This window comes from Squalius cephalus, assembly GCF_949319135.1.
Source record: "Squalius cephalus genome assembly, chromosome: 2".
Taxonomy (NCBI): domain Eukaryota; kingdom Metazoa; phylum Chordata; class Actinopteri; order Cypriniformes; family Leuciscidae; genus Squalius; species Squalius cephalus.
The window spans coordinates 47,374,667-47,402,114 of record NC_137123.1 but is presented as its reverse complement, the minus strand read 5'-3'; the positions used below and the strand labels follow the sequence as shown (position 1 = coordinate 47,402,114).

Genomic DNA, 27,448 nt, shown 5'->3' with positions numbered 1-27,448 from the left:
AATTATATACATTTATTGTCTTATATTACAACTAATATATCTCTGTGTGACTGTAAGATTAAAGCATACCCCAAGCGTTTACATTATTTGGCAGTGCAAGATGTGAATAGTTAATGTTCTTCTTAAGGTTGTGCACTACAATTTAATTCCCAGCAAAACCGCAAGATATTATTCTGTTTGCCCTTAAAGACCGTTAGTTTGATTTCATGAAGGTAAGGGGTAAAAAGCTGTCAGCTTTTGACCAAATTCAGCAGTCATTTTGAGCATCATATCGATAATGAAACCGATAATTAAATGTTTGAATTGAATTAGGACCAATGAGGCTCTCACAGCAGCAAGATTACCCTTGCAAAGAGATTTAATTGCCCAATATTGAATTGACTGAACAGAGTGAACATTGTTGGTGACTAGGTGGTGTTCTGATTTAATCAAAGGAGATGCTTGGCCTAAAAAGTTAGAGAACCACTGTAGTAAAGTACTTGGATGCCTTTCTCTTACTACATTCACGTCGACTGCGTGATTAAAGGGGTGGTATAATGCCCCTTTTCACAAGATGTAGGCTAAAATAAGTCTCTGTTTTTCCCAGAGTATGTATGTGAAGTTTTAGCTCAAAATGTAGCAAAACTGTAAAAAGAGACAGCTTGAGCAGACTCACAAATGTACTCTACTACAACAACTCTTCCTCTTCTCAACATGGACTGCGTGTTCCCATGGGCAGGGTTTATGTAAATTTTAGGGTTAGTGATGTCAGTAACCCGGGAGGAATGTTGTGTAGTCCCATATCAGCCGTTTGTTGTAGTCCTTAAAAAACGATTTCTTTAAAAGCAAATATCTTCCTTTGCTTTGAACTTTGAGCGTTGTAACTTTGCAGATGTTGTTTATGCTCAGACAGCAACATTACACACTAACTAAAGTTAGAAAAGTGAAATCACAATCAACCACCCCTTTAAAAAAACAGCAAAGATCAAACTAATGTAATACTGAAACAATATCAACATGTGACACAATGGCCAACAACGGTTTTAACTTAACCAATAATCAGCAGATATATCAGCACATTTATATATACATGGCCTAAACCAAGATTTTTGCTAGGGCAGAAAACTAGCTTGCAAATGAAACCAGGGCTCATGTGATGTTCACTGTTTTGTTGCTTAAAGTGAGGCATTCATTTATCACAGCATGAAAAGGACCTTTGTATGAGGGTGCACGGGTCTTTCAAACACCACAAATAATATCCTTTGTGTCTGTAAATAAATCGTGCAACTCATAAAATGCGATCATTTGTCAGCACTTAATAGTTGATGAGACATTTTTACTATTGAACAGTTCTTTACAGCACATGATAAGGAAAACAATGCAGATGTCAGGAGTAATATTGCTGAGGTGGAAGCGGTTATCTCACAGTCATAAGGGTCTAAAAGATCGCTGTCATTTGCCAGCAGACAGGCCATGACCACAATTTGATCAAGGACTGGAGGGAAGTATAAATCGACAGTCTATTGGGTAGAAACTGTCCCATTAAAATGACTGAAGGTGGATTAAAGGAAAGGGAGGAAAGGGGGTATCACTGTCAGTCTACAGCAACAAAGGCTAACAAGGCAGGAGATAAAAGCCATGATCAGTCACACACACACAAACACATATATTGCAGCCTCCCCATCGAGATTCTTTCTTCAAACCCACTGAATGATAGATCGCTCGGACTGTGCAAACGGAGAAATATAAAAATGAATGAAAAAGTCAAATAAATTGACTCATATGATTGGCGGTCCTGCATTTCGCCTCCCGTTTAGCCTGTAAAATAACCCTCCCTTCACCACCACACGGTAATAGATCACCACCCCCGTTTACATTTGCATTCTTGGAAGAGGAGCTGATTGCGTTGTGTGGCAGGCAGCATGGAGGACGGCACCCAAATAGATCTGCGGCCACCGTGCAAGTGATTAATGGACCTGACAACCACCCAGACCGAACGGTTGTGAATGTGACTTTGGGGTGAAGATGGTATCAGCTCACACAGAGGACACGGTGAATAGTGGAAGATGCTAATGTTGATTCCTAAACTGAAAGATACTTCATCATGTAAAAACAAAAAAATTGTTAATGGCTTAACATTATATGGCTTTTACTGTAAACTATTGTCAAATTATCAATTGCCATATAATTTACAGTGAAAAACAGTAAAACGATATTCTTCTTACTCAAATTCATTATGTGGCTTTCTGTGTTGCCACGATTAATCACGATTAATCGCATCCAAAATAAAAGTTTGTGTTTACATAATTTATGTCTGTGTACGGAGTATAATTATTTTCTATATATAAATACACACACATGCATATATATATTTAAGAAAATTATATATAATATAAATATATATACACAGTATATACATGCAAATATTTCTTAAATATATACATGCATGTGTGTGTATTTATATATAGAAAATAATTATACACCGTACACACACATGTAAATTGTGGTTGACAAGATCGTTAGTTTGGTTGTTGTGCAAAATGAAATCCGCTTCTCACAGTAAAGATCTCTTGAGAACTCTGAGGTTAATAAATATCTAAAACCTCATCTCTTGCTGTGGTTTCTTGTCTTGTTTTTTTCTTCAGTACAAGTTTATCAAGTAACAATGAACTTTGTTCATTATGTCTTGGTTCTTATAAATAGAAAAAGACAAAATAATATATACAAAAAAGCCCTCTAAATTTATATTATACATACTGACTTTATTACAGATCAAATAAAGAAGACAAGACATACAAGCAAATTATTTAGCAGAACAGGTTGCATGGCCTATATCTGGGGTTAGCAACCTTTTTATCATGAAGTACCATTTTTAAAACCGTAGCGAGCCTATAGGCAACTATGGTCAAGTAAACTCATTGTTTACTAAGTTGAGAAAAACTTACCAATTAGTAGTAACTGTAGTATTAATTCAGTTGTCTTTGAAAACAGATTTTACTTGGTGAATTCATTATCATTAACTGCGACTGCTCTGGAGCCCTCCTGGGGAAGGTGGGTGGCTCACACTATGCTGCACAATATATTGTTTTAGCATTAATACTGCAATATGCGCATCTGCAGTCATCTGTGTCATTAATGTAAATCAAACAAAAAATAAAGATAAAATCACTTTTGAATCTTTAACTAAAATTAATTATGTTTCATTTATACAGTCAAGACTATGCAGTGTTATTTTTTTTTTACATAATTTGATTATTTAATTTCTGTACCTGAATACTGTTAGACTTACCTGAAAACATAAAGCATTGTTTATTTAATTTGTATCCTTTTTCTATTGTATTTATCTATGCTTGTCATTTGTTTATTTTCTATGCAGATTCACTCCCTTAAAAAAATAACCCCAATCATTCTAGAATAATTCATTCTTTCCAAATAGCTATTCTAGTGACCTGGTGAAATTGTTTTCATATCGCAATACATATCGCAGAAAAACAAATCGCAACGTCAGTTTTCTCCACTATCATGCAGCCCTGGCTAACACTTTGAAGACTACTGTCCTATATCCTCCTATAGCTCTTTATAGTGATCAGAAACCACAGTGGATTTATTTCGGTTTCTTTACCATATCTGTTTTTCTCACTCTGTTTCTCTTACAAAGACTCTGCTCTAGCTGATGATGCAGTCACCAGATCCCTCAGAGGCAAACCGAGCCCTGCCTTTCACCTCTGAGGACCCATTGAATTAATAATGGGTGAACAGCTCTTGGTCCAGGGCTGACAATAACAAGAACTTTTCTCCATGGTGAGGAGGACAACACCAGGGACAGCCACGCACACTTTACGTACAGCCTCTGGTTGCTGGCTAGTATCTTATTTTAGCACTAAACAAATGACATTATACAGAGAAAGACTTAAGCTCACTGCTGGGGAATATAAAGAAATAGAAAAGAGCAGTATCATTCAAAATTGAAAGTCAGACTTTATCTTAAACACTTCTTGAAAGGCAAATTCTTCAATAAACAAATTTTCTGAGCAGTCAGGCAGCATTTGCTGTTTTTAGCACAGGGTTTGTAATGACAAGACAACAAATGACTAAACTACTTGCACTAGCTCCACCCCCAAGCCAAGAAAAACATGCATTTTCATTCATCCATTAATCATTATCTGTTGCAGCCCATCAAGTAATCTGAAGAGGAAGGCAGATACACACTTCAGGTCAGCATGAATAAAACCATTACAAAGAATTTAATTAGTCACCAGAACTAAAACTCTCTTTCTCTCTCTCTCTCTCTCTCTCTCTCTCTCTCTCTCTCTCTCTCTCTCTCTCTCTCTCTCTCTCTCTCTCATTAGCCAATGTTTATTTTCTTTTGACAACTTGATTAGGGTCAGTTAAAAAGATATCCAAAATTTTTAATTCTCTCATCATTTACCCTCATGCCATCCTAGATGTATGCCATTTTTCTTCAGATGATCACAAATGAAGAGCAGCTGACACTTCAAAAACCACACAAAGTGAACACAATGGTAAACCATACTAGGGCTGTACCAGAATATTCGAGTATTCGAATATTCGTTCGGTGGGTTGGTATTCGATTTTCAAATTTGACATTCGAATATTCGTTTTAATTTTTTTTTTTTTTTTTCACACCTGGCATCCCCCTAGAAACGGTTCCCATTCGCGCTTGAATGGGGCTGTCATGCGTTTTCTCAGATCGGATAGTTCTCTCTGATTTATCAATATGAACAATGAACACATAAATGTGTTTTTGCAAAACGGATATGAATCCGAACTTCAAATCCCGCGCTATAGGCAGATGTAATGGAGTGCACGTCACTAGCAACAGATAAGCTGCATTTTACTGATCGTCAGCTAAAATTTCGAAATCAAAGACCGCAATAAGAGAGCGGCAACAGCCCTGGTAAGATCATTTCGGTTCTTTACTTTTAATGAAGTTGATTGTGTGTTAAAGCATCTGCGACCCACTTTCACTTTGATTTGCGTTAGTTTGCACGTTGGCTTGATGAATAGATGCTGATCTGCGGTGACGCGTGCTGTAAGCGTCGTCATATCTGGCTATAACATGATATAGCCTAAAACACGCTCTCACACGGTTATTTTTTTAGCATTTTTGGGCGAAATACAATACTCTTATTTTAGAGCGCAGAACAGTGGAGTTTGTATGGGCAGAAGTGCATGCCTGAGCTTGTAGGCTATAAGCTGCGTTGCTTTGACATTGTGGAAATAGAATAGAAACAATATATTAGCCTACCCTTTACTGTGTCAGTAATTACTGTGCTGCTGATTTCTGATTTGAGAGTTATTTTTTACTCAGAAAAATATTAGGCTGTGTTTTGTATCACTAGTGCAGTGTCCGTTCTCGGAGCCCTTTGCGTGAGGCGCGCGCGCGCTTCCCGCTTGCGCTGTTCTGTATTAAAAGTTTATTAATTCTGAACGTGTCACGTCTCGCGTGTCTATATTGCACCAAATGTGACACTGTACTCGTGAAGTCGATTGGATGAACGGTTCTAAATGCAAGATAAATAATCTAAATCCATACAGACAGACGCATAGAGATTCCTGCCTTTATTAGAGAGAAGAATATGTTCAGCCCCCTCCCTCCGAAGCTTCGAATATTCGATGTTAATTCCTATCGAAGCTTCGAAGCTCAAAAAATTGTATTCGGACCAGCCCTAAACCATACAACCCCAGTTGATGAATCAAATATCTTCTGAAACTAAACAATTGCTATGTGAGAGAAAAATATAAAAATTTTAAACTTTTTAAACAAACCATCTCTTCCGACGAACTGTCATAAGTGTGTTCACAAGTTCACCCTAACGTAAAGCTTGATGTATGCGTGTTGTGAAACTTCACAAGTGATGCTTCAGAGCACGCTAACATCATGCCTCACACATATGACAATTGCAAGAACTTCCAAAAGCAATGGTTAATAGTTTATCTTTCTGACACAAACCTATCCCTTTGCTTCAGAAGACACTGACACATCAACTGGGATTGTATAGATTACCATTGTGTTTGCTGTATGGTTTTTGAAGCATCAACTTGGGGGGGGGGGGGTGGCTTACATTATATGGACAGAGATTTTTATTTATTTATTTTATGAAAAATCTTTATTTGTGTCCCTCTGAAGAAAGAAAGTCACATACATCTGGGATGACATGAGGGTGAGTAAAGGACAAGAGAAGTTTAATTTTTGGGTGGAGCATGTGACCACAGCTATCGCTGAATGTGAACCAGAACAGTAAGAAACCACAGAGATGACAGAATAGAGAGAGATGGGGAAATGAGCAAATGGAAAACAAATTTATGAGAAAATCTATTTAGGCTGAAAATGTGAGGGCATAATCTCCAACATACACCAGACAATTTCGAGAGATACATTTACATTTTTTTCAAATTTGCAAGTCTAATGAGTTTAACGTTCAAGTCTCTGCCCTTGCTTTTCCCAAACACAAGTGAAAGCACCATCAGTTTCCCTGAAGTAAATATGTACTTCCTGCTGTTTTCTAATAGTGATTTATGTTCAAAGAAGAGGGGAAAGAAGTCTATCATCACTGATCAGAACAAAGTGTAGCATCTTTAATCTAATGTACAAAGTGTGCAAATTATTAAATAAATGCATTTTATATGAAAGGACCAATGATCTGACCGGACTGGCTATATTAATATTAGTTCCAGCACACTTTGTTTTTATTTAGCCTAATTTTAAACAAACACAAATACAAAACCATAAATGAAATGTTCGTTTACTAGTTCTAGCAGACCTAATGGATGAAATTCTGCTAATTCTCTAAAAGATTATGAACAAAGACATTCGAAATTTTAAATAATTTAGAATAATTTCTAAAAACAATTGCAATTTAATGCATAACAAATGTATTCATAGTGTCCACTGTCCACAAATGTTACCTTTCAAATCAGAAATGTACTGTGGTGTAAATTTCAGTGTCACATGGACAACCCTTAAAAAGTATTTGTAATGTTTTTGTTTGTTTTAATCAGTGTATTTCACTATAAATACTACATTAAAGGGATAGTTTGCCCCAAAATTAAAATTGTGTCATTTATGATTAAAAGCGTTATTACTTTTTTTTAAATAATACTTGACTAACTGCACTAAATTAATGTGTACAATCATTATTTTTCTTTATACATTCATACATTTTATTTATTAATTTCCCCATAGCTGGCATCAACTCTTAATGTCCAGCTTCTTTTGAAAGCTTCTACAATCTTTTGTCTTTCATCAAACAGATGTGCATTCCTCCATCACAGAAGCAGAGGATTTCTGACCATAATCATTGTTCATTCCTCAGATGGGTTGATGGACTTGCTATCCTCTAATCATTACTCAGACTGACCCTGCTATCCGCTGAGGCAGAACACTCAACTCCTCATCCCTTGCTTGCACTGATAATGTTAAAGTGTGTATATAACAGCCACTATCTAATAGAGCAATCAGCCTCCAGTCTCTGTGCGGCTGCTAAATCAAGCACTGGAGAGGAAGCAGAGAACAGCCAACAGGAAACTTCCCTCATTAGTAGGGCGTAGACACATGTCCAGTTGATGGGAAAGGCAGAGTTTTACATTCCTCTGTATAGTTCTAGGAGCTGAATGTTCATTTAAAATAGTTTATTGTCATTTATGTTTATTAGTTTGAATCAATGAAGAATCAGATCAGCAGCGCAGAGAGAGAGTATCGAATGGGGTTTGGCATGTAGATTTAGTAGGTCACATTTGGATAGCAGAGCTCATATTATATTTGGATATAATGAAAGTCTTTGTGCTGCATGTGGAGCTAAAAATAGCATTTCAAAACTGCAGAGGACAACAGCAAGGAGGTGGTCCAAGTTGTTTTGGAGCTTGTATACATAGCACATAAGCCACATACACATAATGACCAGAGTGGCACTGGTTCACATTGCATGATACAGGGCTGTACAGTGCGACATACAGTAACTGAACAAAAGTCTTACTATTTTCACAATTTCGCAAAAATACAATAGAGCAAAGATACAAATAAAATAAACAGTGTTTATCAGGTTATTTAGGTATCTAACAGTAGTTTTTTTTTGTAGGTACATAAATAAATTAGTAATCAAATAACACTGCATATAATGTTCACTGTATAAATTAAAGATGCTTCAGATGAGTGCTCGCATAAATCACCCAGGTAATGGTGGCGTAAATGACTGGGTCATATTAAAGCATACTGCACTCCTATTTAACGAAGTGTATAAAGAGTGACTGTTTTGTCAACTTTTTTTTTTTTTAACTGTTGTATTTTGTGAAGCCAGAATATGTATCCATCGACAAACATACATTAGCGGAACTCTGTCTGTCTGTTTTACGCATTGTTATTTTCAACAAACCATATTATAGATGCGTCGTCAGATGAACTGTGGTGCGGTGCAAGTGTGTGCCAAACCATAGGCTGAGAACGGTACGGTTCAATTTTTTACAGAGAACGATGTTTTAAATGTCTGCCATCTCACCATATGAGGACACTTCACATGAATTTCATCTCCAGAGCTGTTCTGAAAGTTCACTTCATGAGCTTTTCATTTCATAAACTATCGTCAAATGGTCAAACCCAAACTCAAAGGTCTTCACTAAAACCTGCCAAAACAAAAGTTCAGTTTAACTTGACAAAATTGCGACAGAAATGTTTTACAGCTGTACAGTAGAATGTACTGCAACTCTCAGAGTAATAATACATTAAAACATTTTAAAAATGGAAAAATTAAAATGAGAAAAACTGAATTTGAAATAATAAAATGGAATTTGGGGAAAAAAAATTAAAAAATATTTCAGAACATTCTGGAGGAAATTTTAGGCAAGTTCTAGAAAGTTGTAGAAAATTCTACATATGAAACAACAGAACTTTTCTAAAAGCTTGTCACTGCTCTTCAATACACTGAAAACTTCAGGCATTGCTGGGCATCTGATACTGTGAACTGCTGTGTACAGTGAGAAAAGATAACAGTGAAAATCAAATCAGCCAAGCAGTTCCTTCAACACCATCTGCTCTCTAAATATAGAATACAGACTGCACACAACGTTTTATTTTCAGCCAAATCAGAAAGTGATCTGGTTATTCGAAGTGGCTGGCACCGCTAGCACACATTTACGTTTCTATAATTTAATTCAAAGACTCGTAATTATAACTAGGATGTGTGGTGCCTCACAATCAGAAAGTTGTTCTCTACAGCCATTGAAGACGAACCCATGGAATGGAAAGCTAACACCACAGTCCAGCGTATCGCAAACCAGAACTTGTTGTGGGGATTTCTGACATTTCCCAAGGATACACAAGCTCTATTGTTTTGTTGAGATGGTTTGCTCTGTTTCTACTTCCTGAAATAAAGAGAGTATGGTGTGTTGTTGCTACGGTTTCCTTTATCCCAAGAGTCGTGTTCCACAGCCGGCTGCTGTTTTAATCACCAATGCACCACAGTCACACCCTGAAAAGTTGCTTAAAGCATTGCTTTTACAGGCACTGATGCGATTTTAACTACACAAAGCAGGGGAGTATTATGCTTCCAAGTAGGGGTGCCCAATTAATCACATAAGAATTGAAACCGCAATACAGTCAAAAGTGTGTTTTAAAAGTCTGCAGTTTCATTAAAAAATGCAGTTTGCATGCGCTGCGTGCTTCAAAGTGAAATGGCGCCTCTTTGTTATGTCCTACTGCTTGCACACATGGGGCTAGTGATACAGTGTTTTCAGCAGCTTTCGAGCAGATCACAGTATGTGCACGTTACACACATAGAGTTTTGAAGGTTTTTGAAGTTTGGTCAAAGTCCCTTTGCTTAATGTCCGTGATGTGGTTCATTTTCAGTGTGCGCTGAAATCGCATAGCCCTTTGGTTTTACTTCATTTTCCCAACTCAAGCTCCAGCTACTGTCAACTCTGTCAAGTTACTGTCAAATATGCATTTCCAAGAGACAAAAACATGTAATATTACTAACCCCTGCCATCCCAGTGCTACCAAATCAGGTGCTGGTGCCACCAAGTTCTACAGATGGTGGCACCAGCACCTGATTTGGAACTATTGTTCTCAAATGTTAGTCTGGTACCCTGCATATTATTGTTAACTTTGAGAAGGGGTTCTTAACTCTGGTCTTTGAGGTCCACTTTTCTGAAGAGTTTAGCTCTTGATCGAACTCACCTGCCTGTAACTTTCTAGTGAAGCCGGGCAAACAAGCACTGTGCAACTTTCGTCTGATTTTGAGCCGATTTCTTACCAGAAATTGAGCTTTGCAAAGATTTCAGCTTTTTCGTTCAGTGACCACCAGGGGGAAAAAAGAGGCGATTAACGTCTCCCAACTGGCAATCGGATGGACGGATGAATTTCTGAATTTCAGAAATTTTGGTAGCCCCTCGTAAGGGTATCGCACAGTTGAAGCAGAACTACGCACAAATTGCCCTAAACTCAGTGTTTTTTCATTCACTGCGCCTGCGCGAAAACAGAAATTAAACCATTTCATCTTTAATGCAGAAAGAAAGAAATCGAAAAGAGGGAGATCTTTAAGTTCTGTAGTTATCAAACTATATACAATTTAACAACCTGTTGCTTACCTCCAGTTCGTGTTGAAAAATAGATAATCTATTACCCACGTCTTCCAAGCCACCTGCATGTACATATACACACTAATATTTACTTAATTTTATTATCACAGAAAATGTGAATCGTTGTCCATCATTTAACAATTGGTGATAAAGAAAAATGTCACGTCGCAATATTGATTTTTTTTTTTTTTTTCATTTTAAAAGGTGAGTCAGTGGATATCACACAAATGTGCAAAATTGGTGCGAGAGTTATGCCAGTGAAGAAGTCTCAAAGCCCAGTCAATTATTCACTACAGAAAGTGAAAGTAAACCGATGAGCTTTCGCCATCTGACGCTGCATTAATGGTGCATATTCTCTCAGAGACAACGAGAGATGGATCTACTTAAGCATAAGCTGATAACAGTATATAACTGCCTTAATTTAATTTCTTAAAGCAACACCAAAGCACTTTTCCTCTTCGGTTTCCCTTACAGGTTGGAAGCGGAATTGTCCATTACCGCTGTCGTAAATAATGTAGCCTACCATCGCATGCACGCTATTTGTTTATCCAGCACCGGATTTGGAAATAACGATGTCCACAGACAAGGTAGAGTATGTTGCATGATTTTCTGAAAGTATGATGTATTGCGACATCAGAAACAAAGAAAAACAAAATAATGACATTGCTTGCTATTTTTTTTAGATTGTGTGAAACGGTAAATTTGAAACGGTCTAACAATAGCAAGATAGGTTCACACAAGGATGAAAAATAAAAACGTATTGCCTATCAGTTTAGCATGTAATAGCCATTTGCATTGTCTGTGAAAATCTTGAGCATTTTACTGGAAAAAAGTTGCAGAGACAGGTGACACCGTTTTAGTCCAATGTTTATTCCAATGAGCTCTTTCTCTATCATGCTCCCGTTTTATTTTCTTCGCCTCCTCCGACATCATACCCTTCCTTTTATTTGCAGACTCCGTCATGATGACAATTCAAAAGCTACCTGGCTTCTAGGCATCTTCCATTTATATGTACCTGCCAAGTACGCTCCAACCAGAGCCTTGCTCCACCTATCGGCTATTGTAACGCTTGCCGTAAAGCAAGTCAAATTTGTATTTTCTTAGGTCTCATTCGAACTACAGATCCGCTACCCGATCTGGCAAAATGCATAGTGCAGTTATAGCGGATAGAGGGCCGCAAAGCGAATGCAGAAGTGCCGTTCACCCTGTTACGAGTTGATGGATCACTGAAATGATTTTGGAAACATTATTTTAAAGTACAAAAGAATCTTTGGTGTTGCTTTAATATTTATCTTGTGGCCCATAGTTACATAGTGAAAATATCAGAAGAGAAGTATTTTGTGTTACACAGGTTGTTTTTGAAAATCAGTGTTAGAAGTAAAGCTGCTCTTAATTTGCATTGATGACTGATTATTGCAGTGTTCGGACATATTATAGAGACTGTTAATCATTTTAATTATAGGCCTATAATTCATTGAATAATAGACCTAAACATTTTTTTTTTTTTTATAATTTACAATGAGGAGTAAGCTAATCTATCTAATCTTTTATTTTGCGAGGCAAATTAATTGTAATAATCAATTTACTAATAAAAGCACCATAATAATAATAATAATAATAATAATAATTCAATAGGCTACATCAATTGGAAATGCCAAATGCCAATATCTGGTTATAGTGCATGTTCCACACGTATAGTGTGAGCAGTCAAGTTACAGCTCAACGATCGGACCGTATAGTATGAACACATAAATCGTGAGATTTGGCTTTACATCGCATGAGTTGGTATTTAACAAAAACACTGCTGAAATCGCACTGTATGCCCAGTTTAAGCCTGAAGACCTTGATTAGCTCGGGTGTGTTTGATTAAGGTTAGAGCTAAACTCTGTAGGAAAGTGGACCTCGAGGGGAGAACTCTTGACTTAGAGGATTGTAGTTGGAGAAAATAATACCTTGGTAGATGATTCAAATATTCTGCTTTCACCTGTAGGTAACGCATTGATATTAAGGTCTAACCAATGTTTATTATCTTGTTGATAACTTGATTACTACTTTATAGACAGATGAGGACACTATGTATCGCATAAGCAGATCTGCCCATGTCCATCTCTCTTCTGTGAAATGCCCTTCATAATGCATAATAAGTGCTCAGTTTGTGTTTGATAATCTCTTTCTCTAACCAAACCCTAACTAAATACAACCGAGGACAGTGGAGTGAACCTTAGTCATAATAGAAAACCAGACATCATTTAGAAGTGAATAAGCTTCCTGCACAGGGAAGGCCTCAGCAGCTCGCTGGATGCTTGTTGAGTTTAGTGTAAATGAGCAATGAACTGCAACACACTGTAGACTATATGCAAATTCATATATTGTAGAATATTATCCTCTTTCATCACAAAGTAAATCATAACTGATTTAACAGTAAGGTTCTCTCTTTCAGGATTTTTGTTCTGTGCAGATATTTAGCTAAATCAATGGTTTAATGAACACAGTCTATTTTTCTCCATAAAACAGCTGTGACGTTTTAAACGATCATATTCCAGTCATTCTGAGAAACAAGTCAACATATAATGCATGCAATACATTAAGTAATAAAATTAATTTAACAAGTTAATTAATGTGATCAGTTGACTTGGCTGACTTGACTGTCTAGTTGGTATGAGTTTGTTTGTGTAAGGAAAAAAGGACACATCCTGCTGCGCATGCTAATCTGATGTTTACTAACGAGAGACAGCGACTCTTGCGAGGGTTGGTTTGTTCATGAAAAACACGGCTGAACGGATATGTTGCCTCGAGCAAAGGCGAGCAGTGCCACGGTACACACCGCCAGCATCCCCACAGAAACATCACATGGTGACTTGGCTTCCACTAACAGATGTCTTTCTCTTTCTCTTTCTCTCTCTCTCACTCTCTACTAGTGTACAACTATCTGAGACACTTTCATTAAAGGGATAGTACATCTGAAAATAAAATGATATTGTTAATTATTCACCCTAATGTCGTTCCAAACCGTAATCATTCATCTTCGGAACAGAAATGAAGATCTTTTTAATGAAATCTGAGAGATTTCTGTCCCCCCATCGACATCGACAATGACACTTTGACGCTTAAAAAAAAAGTTCATAAAGAGATCATAATCCATATGAACTGAGCAGTTTAGTCCAAATTTTCTGAGACATGATCACTTTGTACAATGAACAGATTAAATTTAGGTTTCAACATTCATCAACTCATACATCAGTTTTGGTCAACAGAAGCTCAAGCATGTTTGCTTGACGTGCAAGAACCAAAGAGGTTTATTCTCGTGTTGCGCAGCACCGTTGAGCTTTTCTTCTATGTTCACGGATTAATGTTTATATGTGAATAAAAAATTAAGAAAATTTGGATAAACAACTCAGATGGGTTAGATTTACTTGCGTAGCTGTCAACGGAGGGACAGAAAGCGCTCAGATTTCATCAAAAAGATCTTCATTTGTGTTCTGAAGATGAATGAAAGTCTTACGGGTTTGGAACGACATGAGGGTCAGAGAGTAATGACAGATTTTTCATTTTTGGGTGAACTAACACTTTAAAGAATGCTGGCATTCATGTGGCTATACACAACTGCAAAATAGGGTGTAACGGTACACAAAAATCACGGTTCGGTACGTACCTCGGTTTTAAAGTCACGGTTCGGTTTATTTTCGGTACAGTAAGGGAAAGAAATGCAAACATTAAACTGCAGGTTGTTTATTACTATAAACTTTTTTTAACAATTTGTTTACACTTTTTTTAAACACTTTTTAATAAAATATAATAAAATAGATATAAAATAAAATAAAAGAATAAGAAATAAAATACTGCTGCAAAGTTCTCCACTAAATAAAATACTCTCAGTCTCAAACCAATATCACATAATAAAATATAATGAAAAATATAAATAAATAACTATGATTACAGTGCAGCATTACCAATCCCAGCTTGTAGGCCTGCTCATATTAAAAAATTAAGGCTGGGAATCGATAAAAAAAAGAACTAATTAATTGCACAATTTGCTGTAATTAATTGCAATTCCTCCAAGCTTGTAATCATCAATAATTAAACTTATAATCACCTAATTAAATGAAACACGGGGGAAAAAAGGAACAGAAAATAGCCCTATATTAAAATAATATTAAGCATAAATATATCAATGTATTATTATTTTTCAATAATCAATCAACATAATCAATTTAAGATTTTTTTTCCACTTTTTTTATAATTATCAAAATAAAATATAGTCCAAAGCTATAAAGCTATTATTACCAGAGCATGTGATCAGAGCAGGTCATTTTACCATTGTTGCCAGCATAACTATACCAGCTCAGCAAACAGAAGTCTACTACTGAGAAATTTCACCTTATTTGAGCTGACTTTGCTTTTCCAGTGCGTGATCGGTACATGATTGGAGTGTTTGGGCCGTTAACGACAGAGCAGAACGCGCAGCGCAAACACGGACTCGAACATTGAGCAGAGAGCGCAGCGGGCCGACACACACACACACACACACACACACGCACGCGCGCGCGCGCGGAACGGAGAGTGCGGCGGCGCACACGGAGCGGAAAAGCTTTTTTTCCGCCCTGCAGTTGATTTCATTGGTTTAGGTTACAGTGACGACGGATAAAACTTTAGAATCAGCTGCAGGGCGGGATTTGCGCTGAACGCGGAGACTTCCGCCACTTAATATGTTCGTGTGGAAACACGAAAATGTACCTATGTTCGCACACAAAATATTGCATTCAGTCATTCGGTACACACGTGCACCGAACCGAAAGCCCTGTACCGAAACGGTCCGGTACGAATACACGTACCGTTACACCCCTAAAGGCAAATAAATAAAAATTAAGCAATATGCAAAGCAAAAAATATATACTGCCAGTTATTTTTACCATTTATACAAAGATGTAAGACCGTGATATTAAAAGACCAAACTCAGCATACACCACATTAATGATGCATACTATGGTAAGCAGATGTGTCCAGAATATGAATGCAATGTGCTAAATTGCACATTAAGCATTTTCCTATAGAAAACCATTATTTAAAAAAAAAATGCTTAAATGTGATTTAATGCTTTTATGCAGTGATATTGGAAGACCAAATTCAGTACACACCTTATTAATAAAACATACGATGTACAGGCAAGCAGTAAAACCCAGAATATGAACGTAATGCAAAGTTTCACGTTAAGTGTTTTTCCACTGAAAACCAAACAAGAAAATATGATCTAAATATTCGTGGCTTAAAACAGATGGTAAATTGAGAGGCCTGCGCTGCAGTTCTATGGATGTTTTGCCCTCCAGTTCTTAAAATTATGAACTGTTATCGGTTTACCCAACTCTTTTTTTTTTTTTTTTTTAATGCATATTAGCTTCTTTTCCTTTGACAGGTTAAAATTTACAACACTGCATGTACCATATGCTGAACAGCAGGATGAATGAAAATGCTGATTCACTCTCTTACAGTAGATGGTGCTTATTGAAAAGTGGAAATACCCGCTTTTTCTTTTTCGCGGTTTCCTGCTTTACCCCAGTAAACAATGCACAGTTTTTGGTTTCTTTTGGTTCTGCTTGTCGTGGAGAAGAAAGAAACTCCTTGATTAAAAAAAACTCCTGCAAGCAACAAACATAACTACGCTTTCGTCAATCTCACATACTGCACCTTTAAATGACGTTTAACGGGAAAGACTTTTTTTTTTTTGTTCATCAAGTTTGTGTCACCATTTCTGAACAAGCTTAGGATTAGGCAATATACACAACAAACTTATGTTATATCTTAAGATTTTCTTTTAGTTGAAAACATTTCATGATTTGAAAAAATGTGTAAACAAAAAATATAAAGAACAAAAGCATTTAAGCTCAAACCAAAGAGCAGCGGCAATCCACCGGTCACTCAAGTGATCACGCCCTTAATTATGCAGAACTTTAAGGCTTAAATTTAGACATGAGTTATAAAAAAATCTCTCAAACATTGTTGCTATGGCAGTGCGATAAAGATACAGGAAATGATACTATATATAAACATGTGATTTACTTCTCATTGGACACATATGTTTGGCTTTGCGGCCTGATCACATTAATGTGGCTAGTGTGGGTCACTGTTGTAGCGGCCCAAACTGACGCAAGAAAGTAAGGCATTAACAAACTTTGAAATATCCCTTTTTTCTCTTTCTCTAAATTGCTTCAGATGTTTTTATAACAACAACAACAACAATAAAGTACAGATTTAAAATGATAGATTTTTGATCTCTTAAATACTGTTGCCATAGCAACACATTAAACATTTTTTATCCTTTTATGTTTATTTGTGTCCTTTTGTGGTACTTGTCATGCTTTAATTTCCACAATCGTTTGCACAGTTGTCAGAGTCATCTCCCATTATGGCTTGGCCAAGGTTCATACATAGGCGTGTAGAGAAGACTCTATAGCGCCACCAAGAAAATGGGCATTTTCAGGGAAATATGTAGCACATCCCTTTTCAGCTACGGTCACAAAGCTTTGCACCCATACTGTATATAGATCTCATCAAGCCAGACATCTTTCACACCATAGTTATTAGCTTCGCCCAACAGGAGGTCGGCCATTGTGGATTGGTAAACAGGAAGTGTCTCATATCTTATGCATACATTGTGTTATTTACCTTTAACTTTACAAATATGTTTGGCCTTTTCGGCTGATAACATTGATGTAGCTATTATGGGTCACAGATGTAGTGCCACCAACTGGAAGCAGGAAGTGTTGCATTGACATCAATATAAAAAAAATAAAAATAATAATCCATATAAATTTATACAAACAGCAAAAACAGTTATAATTTATAGGAAACAAGAGCTGCACGATTAATCATTAAAACATCCCAACTTAAACACCCACACGATCTTATTCTTAATTAACAAAGATTCAGCCATCTATAACCTTATGACATGTAGCCTATTATCACAGCTTTCACTTTTCCACCAGAATGGTTCGCTTTCTCGAATAATGGCCGCTTGCTATGTGTTGTTTACCTGAGTATAACCATAACATACAATTACATTTTAATTCACAACAAATGTGCATACACTGTGCCTCAAAAGCACTGATGCAAGCCCCCTTTTACAAAGTTGAGCAGTTTGCCCTGGCTACGGATTGCAATATAGTGCAAGGGCCCTTCGTCCCTCGTTTGAATGGTTATCTTACTGTATAACAGCGGAAACAACTTAAAATACTCTGTCATTTATGGTCATACTGATAAGAGCAAGACATTATTCAAAAGTGTAAACCGTTTTATTCGTTGTAAAACTTGAATTTGTCTACACTCACAACAAAAACAAAACATTGTGCTTTTGTAAAATCTATAAATTTGATTCCTTTCTGTGAACTTGTTTTTGGAGCGTCACAAAAATGAACCAAAAAATTATTTAGCCTATAATGTGTTGCACAGTTTTTTTTCTTTCATTTCAGTTTTTTCTTTCATTCAAATATTTAGATGAAATATAATTTGCATATAGGCCTACCGGTAATTATTCCTTTTATATAGAGAGAGGCCAGACCTGGATTTTATGCTGTGTTTCTGTTTCATTATATGCGTTTCTTTACGCTCGTTTTGTATTTGTTTATTTTTATTATCAAAGTTGTTGAATGTTCGCCGGTTCCCGCCTCCTTCTTCCAATAACAACGAACTTTGCTACACTATGATTTGATTATGTTTTTCTCAGTTCATAGAAGCGCTGCAGGTGTGTGATGTGACGATGTGTGAATCCTCATGTTCTGTTGTTTATGCTGCTATTTGTGCATGTAAAACTAAAACCTTGGAAAATTTGCAAAATTTTCATTTTAATGGGTCACAGACACATCCATTCTAATTGAATTGAATTCTAATTTAACAATCTTGTTGGTTGTCGGTTAAGGGAAAAAAAATGAACATCTCTAATGCAGACACTAAGGCATTTTTGAAGATGATTTCTACAACACCCCACATTCAAAGCCACTTCCCTCCTGTCCACCCAGCTTTTGTCTGCTGTGTTTCCTGTAGCAGTATGTTTCTCACTACTGTGCACGGCTTTAGTAATCACTGCTTAAGTTCAAGAAGGGTAGGCCTGTATCACAATTACTATTACTCAGTGAGCTACTTTTGGACCTGGCAGCCTTTTCCAATTCAGCCCATTGTCTCATTTCCAGTGGAGTCAGGAGGAAATTAACTTCAACACCTTTAAGTGTCCAACACATTATGAGACTGTGTGCTACAGTTACAGTCATGAACTCAACTAAAAGATATGAGGAATGAGCCAAATTAGTTAAAGAGAAGATCATTAAAGCGCTCGGAAACCTTTTTAAAGCACTAATCGCAAAAAAATGTTTCTAGCATAACCTCACTGGAAATCAACAACGGCTTTGTATCCTGACATATTCCATTCCACAGCCCAGAAAGGAGAAGCTTGTATGATACACAACGCTCTTGTTGGTTTGTTTGTTATTGAAAGCCATGTCAGCATCCATGTATGTTTTCATCGGGAGATTAAAGAATATAAGTGTTTATTATTATTATTAAATCTTTGATAAAATTTGAAAAAGGAATCTGGACTTCAAACGTCTAAAAATAATAAAATAGTTTAATTAAATAGGCTATGCTTTAAAATGACATTAGTCAAATGCATAACCCACACCTACAAACTGACCAGCAATTACATAGCTTAAAGAGGCTTATTCCATTTTTTGTTTTCGTGCACTGGTAAAAAGGCTATTAGCTCTCATGCATGCCGATCAGAAAGTAGGAAATGGGAAGCTTTTATCCCATAATAAAATGTCTTCATCTGAATATTTTATGTGATATTTTTTGCAAACAAAGTTTTAAATTGCTTTATATATTGGTGAAAATGGTAAGTTTGAAATTATGCAGTTAAACAGTCTCTCACACACACACACAGAGAGAGAGAGAGAGAGAGAGAGAGAGAGAGAGAGAGAGAGAGAGAGAGAGAGAGAGAGAGAGAGAGAGAGAGAGAGAGAGAGAGAGAGAGAGAGATAGCTCTACCCTTGGTGGCATCAGAGCACCAGACTTTGATGTTCTTGGCAAACAAACCCAAAGAGAAAGCATTTCTCATGTATTTTTTTCAATCACTGTGCTGCAGGAAACACACAAAACAGAAACAATGACACAGATATCATCTAGTCTGGAGAGTAGAGAGTGAAATAAAAGTGTGACATAACATTTTTATAAGGGATCATTTCTGAGACACTGTCATTTGCCAATGCCACTTCCAATGCCAATGCCATAATCTTTGGATGTGTACTGAAATATAACAGCATACTGCATATTCTTTCCCATTTTTTTAACAAGAGGCCCCTGCAGGAACCGGATATGGTGGCACACTCAGGTGAACAAAGCATTCATTCTGTGAAAGCAGACAGACAGGCTTTCATGACTGTCCTTCAACGCTTAATTTCATCCCTTCCAGTACAGTTCTCAAGTGCACATTCCAGCCAAACTTCCCCCAATTACCTGGCACTTCATCTCTAGGGTTATCACTGTTGTAATCATTTTTTAAAAAAGTCCTTAAGTCTACCAGTCTATCTGCCAGTGACAAAAGTATGTCAGGCCTGGCCTGGCCTGTGTCTTGACTAATATTTAGGCTATATTTTATGTGCACAGGAAGCTTCTCACTATATCCTTCCTTACTCTGACAAACAGAGAAGGGGAACAACTGTTTACAGAACAGACAACACAAAGAGACATTAGTTACAAGCAAACATTTAAAATGATCGAAGAAGCAGTTTTAAGTTGTGCCACCTAATTACTTCAAATATGCATTGCATCTCCAAACTAATTAAACACTTAACTGTTTTATTTTTGTCCAATTTCCATTCTTCTTTAAAAGTCTAAATTCCATTACATGTCACTGAGTCAATGTGCATAACAGTCGAATACACCGGTTTCAACTGCCGTGGCCCATTTTTATTCTACATTTGAAGATTTGCCATATGCTATTTTTTGCAGTTATGTGAACATCTAATCTGTGCACAAAAAACAACCACATATTTTCCAGTTTACAGGACTTTTAGAGTCACAAGCACTAGGAAATGTTAGACCAACAGAATTCCCCCAAATGTACATTGTAGCATGAATTACACATTTCCTGTCACAGGATTATTGTTTTGCAGTTTGTTTGTCATTATTGTTAGTTATTTGTTGTGATAATAATAATAATAATAATTCGTTACATTTATATACTGTAGCGCTTTTTCTGAGACCTCAAAGCGCTTTACATAGATGGGGGAATCTCCTCAACCACCACCAATGTGCAGCATCCACTTGGATGATGCGACGGCAGTCATATTGCGCCAGAACGCCCACCACACACTAGCTTACTGGTGGAGAGGAGACAGTGATGAAGCCAATCAGTATATGGGGATGATTAGGAGGCCATGATGGACAGGGGCCAAGGGGCAAATTTGGCCAGGATGCCGGGGTTACACCCCTACTCTTTTTCGAAGGACATCCTGGGATTTTTAATGACCACAGAGAGTCAGGACCTCGGTTTAACGTCTCATCCGAAGGATGATGTTGAGAGCTCATCTTTTGTCATTTGTTGATTGTCACTGTCTTGAGCTTAGTGGGTCCATGTACAACCTTACTGCATTTGGGTTCATCTTGACCTGGAAGAGGTCAAGAAAATCCATAGTTTTTAGTACAAAGATTAAACTTTGCAATTGCCTTGATCAATTTCTTGGCGAAATGAGGCATAGTGCATTTAATGAATGAACAAATTTACAGACAAGTATTAAGACAATAGTTAATAGAACTTAAAAATCGGAAAGCATCACATTGCAATTCCTTTTTTTTACAGCGTCAATTGCAGAGTTACATTTGAACTATACCTAAACTATAGGCAAAAAAGCCTTAAAATGCACTTTCTCTGCTTTGATCTGAACAACAACTTGCTAATTGTTGGCTGGAAATGCTCACTGCTTAGTGTGCAAAGAATCCACTCATGTATCAGGCAACTCAGAAACAATTGCTGTGTCAGTTCAATGGCCAAAGTATCCGTTCGCCACAAAGAGCGCTATATGAAATGTATTGAGAGGAGACCCCTAGTGCATACCCTACCTTTAGAGTAACAAAGACTAATCAAAGTTTGTGTATTTGAGAGAGAGAGTAACAAAGAGACAGATCGACTCAGCGCGTGTGATGTCTGCATCTGTTAGAGCTTTCATTCTTCAGATAAAATATATATGAAAAAAAAAAAAGTTTGCCATGTCCACTGAGGACAGTGGTATCTTTGTTGTAGTATCCTTTCATGGTTAAGGGGATTTCAGATGATGGACATCAACTCTGACCAATATTTTCATCTCTATGAGGTGATACATCAACTTCAGCATTACCCCGGAAACACGTTGCTCATCAGTTGAGTCTTGTAAGGTGGTGTTCAAAGTTCAGATAATAAACCTTTGTTTTCGTTCATGAGCGAATCAGTGTTTTTTGAATGAACTGGTTGAAAGACTTGCACTCATAAAGTCACTCGCAAGCTACTTGTAGTATAGTATACTGTCTACAAGTAGTAGAGATTGTAATGCCATGTCAGCATCTGAGACTATCTTCAAGGCAAAAACTGAATCACAAATAATACAAGAGTTGCATAATTAACAATTAAAATAAAAACCTAACAAAAAGAACAATACAGCAGTTAACTCTTTCCCCGCCAGTGTTTTTGAAAAAAGTTGCCAGCCAGAGCCAGCATTTTTGATAATTTTCAAATTTTTTCAAGTTTAATGGCCACCAGAATATTTTTGTTTTATGAATATCTAAACATGCAATATATCAAAAAAGAACAGACCCTCTGCTTTAAAAAAAAAAAAAAAAAAAAAAAGTTTATTCTAGCTTCATGTATCCTTTCTTATGAGCACTTGAATGTGGGAAAGTTTCATAAAAAAGCAACATTGTGCAAAAAGCTGAGAAAATCAAATTTTTGTCAAAGACTACATTTGGATCGGATTCAGAACGATGATCAAAACATAGATGGAGTAGATCGAGTCCATCAACACCCCCAAAGCTTCCACATTCATATATCTCATCCTGGGGGGCAACATTTCATTCAGTAACATTAAGCAGCTTTGATTTATATGTTTAATGTTAATGATGATAGCGTTATTTTACATATCCATCTGCTTACATCGCTTGTTTCTGTTTCTTCTTCACATGTCATTTGATCTGGAGATTCTGTACTCTTTCAGAAGATGACTAATAGCACCCGCAAGAGGTGGGAGTAAGTCACACATGTGCAAGTCACAAGTCTTAACGTTCAAGTCCAATGCCGCGTTTACACCAAAATTACCCGGAACAATTTGTCCCAGGAACTTTTTTACTAGGAACTTTTTTTGCCCCAGACTGTTTGCTTACTGTGTTTACACCGCGGTCTAAAGTACCAGGAAGATTATGCAAATTAGTCTGGCACAAGTCAATTTTTGTGAAAAGCAAGTCAAGTCAAGTCACTGCTTTATGTCAAGCAATTCAAGTCAAGTTGTAGCTTGGGTCAAGCAAGTCATACAAATGTTTGATGATTTAACTGAATTTATATATTAAAATAAGTTAAAACTACAGTAGTTATGGACTATGGCAGTTTTATTTGCAACAAAAAAATGTGCATAATGCATTTCTACTCAAACGGACTCCACATACAGCTGAGTTGTTAATACAATAAAAATCCAAAAATGTTAAAACTACACATAGCCTAAAATGTAAATGTAAGTGAAATTAGGCCAACATAAAAGCATGAAAAGTATTGAAACAGCTGTACCAAAATATGCCTCAAACATTGCAGAAGACCATTAAATGGTTTCTATGCCACCAAATGGCATTCTTCAAACAGGCATCCCCTTTATGAACCATGAACACATCCTTAAGTTAGATCTTTCCTTTTTAACAAAATAATAACAACAACAAGAAAAAACAATAATAATTGAATCACACAAACCTTGCACCTGTTTATCCAGTGGATTGACTATTGTACATTATAAATCTGTGTTAGTGAGTGAGTAAGTGAGTGAGTATATTTGTGAGTGAATGTGTGTGAAGTGTATTGTTTGCATGTGCATGGTTGTGTTTGACTTCTTTCTTTTTATTTATTTGTGTGTGTGTGTGTGTGTGTGAGAGAGAGAGAGAGAGTGAATGAGTGTATGTGTGAGTGAGTGAGTGTCTGAGTGAGTGTATGTGTGAGAGAGTGAGTGAGAGAGTGAGTGAGTGTCTGTGTGTGTGTGTCTGTGTGTGTGTGTGTGTGTGTGTGTGTGTGTGTGTCTGTGTGTGTGTCTGTGTGTGTGAGAGAGAGAGAGTGAATGAGTGTATGTGTGAGAGAGTGAGTGAGAGAGTGAGTGAGTGAGTGAGTGAGTGAGTGAGTGAGTGAGTGAGTGAGTGAGTGAGTGAGTGTCTGTGTGTGTGTGTCTGTCTGTGTGTGTGAGAGAGAGAGAGAGTGAATGAGTGTATGTGTGTGTGAGTGAGTGAGTGTCTGAGTGAGTGTATGTGTGTGTGAGTGAGTGTCTGAGTGAGTGAGTGAGTGAGTGAGTGAGTGAGTGAGTGAGTGAGTGAGTGTCTGAGTGAGTGTCTGAGTGAGTGTATGTGAGTGAGTGAGTGAGTGAGTGAGTGAGTGAGTGAGTGAGTGAGTGAGTGAGTGAGTGAGAGAGTGAGAGAGTGAGAGAGTGAGAGAGTGTATGCGTGTGAGAGAGAGTGAGAGAGTGAGTGAGTGAGAGAGTGAGTGAGTGTAATGTGAGTGAGATGTTTGAGTTTTTTTTTTGTGTGTGTGTGTGTTTGCATGGTTGGGTTCGCAAGTCTGTATGATTTTTTTTTTCTTTAAGTGTGTGTGTAGGAGTATACAATCTTTTATGTACATCCCCAAAAACTATAGGCTTTTCACTCAAAGTCTAACACTGAAGACCAATTATTAGACACTGTACACAGTCAAGTGCTATTGCAAAAAAAAAGCTGACATTTCCTTATAAACAGTGAATAACCATTTACAATGCATTGCACTTGTTGCAAAAAAATGTTTTTGATAGAACTTTGTCACTCAATTGTGAGCGATGTGGTCGCATTATCACCCCACCAAGACGTTAGCGACAGCTGAAAACAGCGGGACTGACTTCATCACTTACAATTTTTGTGGGATTTGAAGTGTCGAATGAAATTCGAAGTGGTGGTGGTTGTATCACATATCTTCGTGTTGCAGGCATACTTGCATACTGCTGTTCTTCTCTTCTTATCACAGTCTTGCATATAATCCTTGTAGCCGAACTTAATTATATTTTGCCGTAGCACCTTCCATGTTCAGTCACGACTGCTCTTACGTTAGCTCTCTCTGCTTGCCTGCTGCGTCACGTGGTTAGGTTGTGGTGCGTTCAAAAACAGATATTTATTAAACAAAAGACAAGTCATTTAACTCAAGTCTGAGTCAAGTCTCAAGTCATGAATATCAAGTCAAAGTCAAGTCAAGTCTTATTAATATTTGTCAAGCAAGTCTCAAGTCCTAAAATTTGCGACTTAAGTCTGACTCGAGTCAAGTCATGTGACTCGAGTCCCCCAACTCTGGCACCTCTGAAAATTCAGCCAATGGCAGGGAAGCGTTGTCTCATAAATGACTGAAAGTTCCGTTAATGGCAGGGAAAGAGTTAAGATTATTCAAGAAGTTTTACATTTACATATGATAAAAATTCTAAAAACTTCACATGTATCCCATTCTTCTTGCCACTTGTTTAATATATAATGATTGAGAGCAGGTCTAAGGTCTGAAGGAGGAATTTGAAAAATCTGCTAGTTAGCATGTTGCATAAAACTAGGGCTGCCCTCAACTAAACATTTTTCTTGTCGACTAGCAGTCGTTCATTTAAGCGATTAGTCGACTATACGAACGTGTCAGGGACGTGCAGTCAGGGTAGGCAGGGTAGGCAGTGCCTCACCAAAGGAAATGTTGACATTACATTTATTAATTCCAAGAACTTTATTAATTCACCACATTATTAATTGCATTTATTTTATTCCAAATATAAATTTTTGTAACAAAAATGTTCAGGAATACACACATAATATACTAATTTTGCCATTGTTTGCTCCTAAAACCATTGTTTCATGCAGGAAATTCAAAGCCATATGGCCATTGAGGCAGAGGTTAGCAGTGCCTCTTTGGTCTATAGAACGTAGTTTACGTAGGTTTGCGCATGCGCAGTCAGTTCTCATGCTGTCTTGAATGATCAACATTGAGGCAGAGACCGAGCTTGCTTCATGTCACGTGACCCACTCGCTCTCGGGCTTGGCAACCGACGTCACTGCGCAGTGCATTCTGGGACGTAAACAAGAGTGCGCCGCCATTTTGTGAGGCCACATCGGGCGAGATTTAAAACAATCACTTACTACACGAAACAATGTTGAAAAGTCGATTAAAAGAACGAAATGTACTATACAGAGACAAACTTCTACCTGACGCAAGAAAATGGTACATGGAAAAGATGTCATTGATCGGAAATATGGATCCGTATGAGGTGCCTGCAAGAGAATATACTCGAGACCCCGACGATTTACCTCCTCTTACATTTCCAGATATTTTTGTTTATTTAGTCTGTGGTGTGAGTGCTTATTCCGAGGCTCAGTTTCGTAATTATAAATCTATGGAAGCCCACGTTCAGTTCACAAATGGCTGGGTTCATGACTTGGAAGCCTACAAACCGCCGAGTTGTGAAAACACTGTTGTTCGTACAAAGGTGCGTATCATCTTGCTTACCTAGTTGTGATTAGTAAAACTCCTGACTACCTACTATAGTGTTTTGCCCTCTGTAGAGGACATTATGTTTTAGCGATTTCTCTGAGACATTACATGTCCTGTACAGAGCACATTCAGGGCTTTTCAGAGATAAGTTACCAAATGATTGTATGTTTCACCATGACAACTGCGTGTCGGTGTGTGCGCAGTTTGTAGGAGCGAATAAGCTGTTTTTGTACTTTAAAGCTGTACTGCTGACACAATGTTTGTTTTCTGACTGTAGCCTATTCAAATCCTGGTGCGCCGTCACCAGACCAATAGTGTGTGTGTGTGGCTGTCTGTGCGCGTTTGCGCATTTTGAAGGAGTGACTAAGCTGGTTGTCGGTTCGCTGACACCGCGCCGCCTCCCTCTCTTACTGTGTCCCGCACAAAACATTTGTTTGTTGTATAAGTCATAAGATAGATGTGTCCATTAATTTGATTATTAGATTTGATTGTGCATTAGCCTCACATATGACTGACTTTGCTGTATGCAGGCAGCGATGTGATGATGCCTGATATTGAACTTGGGTTGCTGAATGAATATATGAACATATATGCCACATTGATAGGTCACAGCCTACCCATGACAAGATTTCACCGCACGTTACTGGAACGTGTATATTAATAAGCCACATAAATCATAAAAATTAGCCCATAAAGCTTGCCACAGCACATTGGCAAAAGTAATGATTATGAATGTGTCATGGAAAAACAGCAAGGAGACTGTCTAAACATTTTAAGAATTTATTGAAAAGTTGACGATGCGGACTCGTCATCTCCGCAGTAGTGGATGTTTCATATACATCATTACATAATCTGAGAATATTTGTTTTCCACTTAATTTGGTTGACAATCACTTGACATTTCAAGCTTTCTTTTCTAAGGGAAGTTTTTTTCTGTGACTAACCAACTAATACAATTTTGGGATGACTAAGCCTCTTCAGCTCTACTAATGATTGATCAAATTTTAGGGGGCAGCCCTACATAAAACATTAGTCTGTTTATACTAATCAAACAGTCCCTCCAGAAAAACGCGATTATGCGATCGCATGATTCAATGCATAATCAGCCAAAGTCTGCATATTTATGCGGGGGACG

The 27,448-nt window shown here is 37.3% G+C and overlaps 1 protein-coding gene across 4 annotated transcripts in view; it reads right to left on the bottom strand.

Moving 5' to 3' along the window:
- lrba (LPS-responsive vesicle trafficking, beach and anchor containing) overlaps positions 1–27,448 on the bottom strand; it is a 257,432-nt gene that overhangs the window by 216,096 nt on the left and 13,888 nt on the right. The window lies entirely within an intron of this gene.